Below are 2,038 nucleotides of genomic sequence, written 5' to 3'. Positions count from 1 at the left end.
ATGAAAACTGATTTTTTCCAGTCCTTTGGCCACTGCTGAGTTTTCCAAATTTGCTGGCATATTGAGTGCAGCACTTTCACAGCATCATCTTTTAGGATTTGAAATAGCTCAACTGGAATTCTATCACCTCCACTAGCTTTGTTCATCATGATGCTTCCTAAGGCCCACTTGACTTCACATTCCGGGATGTCTGGCTCTAGGTGAGTGATCACACCATGGGTGTGATTTGGGTCATTAAGATCTTTTTCATATAGTTCTTCTGTGTATTCTTGCCACCTCTTCTTAATATCTTCTGTTTGTTAGGTCCATACCATTTGTCCTTTAATGAGCCCATCTTTGCATGAAATGTTCAGTTGGTATCCCTAATTTTCTTGAAGAGATAGCTAATCTTTCCCATTCTATTGTTTTCCTCTGTTTCTTTGCACTGATCTCTGAGGAAGGCCTTCTTATCTCTCTTTGCTCTTCTTTGGAACTCTGCATTCAAATAGGTATATCTTTCCTCTTCTCCTTTGCCTTTAGCTTCTCTTCTTTTCTCAGCTATTTGTAAAGCCTCCTCAGACAACCATTTGGCCTTTTTGCATTTCTTTTCCTTGAGGATGGTCTTGATCCCTGCCTCCTATACAATGTCATGAACCTCCATCCATAGTTCTTCAGGCACTGTGTCAGATCTAATCCCTTGTATCTGTTACTTCCACTGTATAATCATAAGGGATTTGATTTAGGTCATTACCCAGATGCTCTAGTGGTTTTCCCTGCTTTCTTCAACTTAAGCCTGAATTTGGCAATAAGGAGTTCGTGATCTGAGCCACAGTCAGCTCCTGGTCTTCTTTTTGCTGACTGTATAGAACTTCTCCATCTTTGGCTGCAAAGAATATAATCAGTCTGATTTTAGTCTTGACCATCTGGTGATGTCCATGGGTAGAGTCTTCTCTTGTGTTGTAGGAAGAGGCTGTTTGCTATGACCAGTGCATTTTCTGGGAAAAATTGTTAGCCTTTGCCCTGCTTCATTCTGTACTCCGAGGACAAATTTGCTTGCTACTCCATGTATCACTTGACTTTCGCCATTCCCTTCTCCAGTGGACCACATTTTGTCAGAACTCTCCACCATGACCTGTCCATCTTGGGTGGCCCTGCACGGGATGGCTCATAGTTTCACTGAGTTAGACAAGGCTGTGGTCCATGTGATCAGATTGGTTAGTTTTCTGTGATTGTGGTTTTCATTCTGTCTACTGTCTGATGGAGAAGGATAAGAGGCTTATGGAATCTTCCTGATGGGAGAGACTGAGTGAGGGGGAAAATGGGTCTTGTTCTCATGGGCAGGGCCATGCTCAGTAAATCTTTAATCCAATTTTCTGTTGATGGGCAGGGCTGTGTTCCCTCCCTGTTGTTTGACCTGACACCAAACTATGGTGGAGGTAATGAAAATAATGGCAGTCTCCTTCCAAAGGTCCCATGCATGCACTGCTACACTCAGCGCCCCCAATGCTGGAGCAGGCCACCGCTGACCCATGCCTCCACCCGAAGCTCCTGGACACCCCGTTACAGTAATGTTATTTGCTGATGAACATTGTTTTCCAATGATTTATACCTAAGAATACAGATTTAGAAAACTCCCAAATGATAAGGCCAGATTCTAGATGCCAAATAAGGCCAACAAAGTACAAATTAATTGCCAAGGGGCTTTTACTTTCATTTAGTTCTGCAGATTCTTATTAATAGCCCATCAGCCCTACAGAGGTCCTTATCAAGAAAGTTCATAGCTCAATTAACTACATTTATCTTTTCACAATAATGAATACACTTGATACTAAGAAAGAAAACACTAAACACTAATAGAGAAATGGCAGTGCCAATTTTAGATTTTGTCAACTACAAATTGGCAGTTGCCATCTAGCACTACCACCGTCCAAGGGCAGAGAAGCCCCAGCAAGACTTTAGGCTCTAGAGCAGCGGCTGCGTGGTGCTAGAGCGGCTGTGAGGAGATACCCAATGTTCAAGGGCAAAGGAGAAGCCCCAGCAAGACGGTAGGAGGGGCTAA

This window comes from Bison bison, unplaced genomic scaffold (assembly GCF_000754665.1).
Source record: "Bison bison bison isolate TAMUID 2011002044 unplaced genomic scaffold, Bison_UMD1.0 scf7180017863958, whole genome shotgun sequence".
Lineage (NCBI taxonomy): Eukaryota > Metazoa > Chordata > Mammalia > Artiodactyla > Bovidae > Bison > Bison bison.
Note: the sequence above shows the minus strand (reverse complement) of the source record.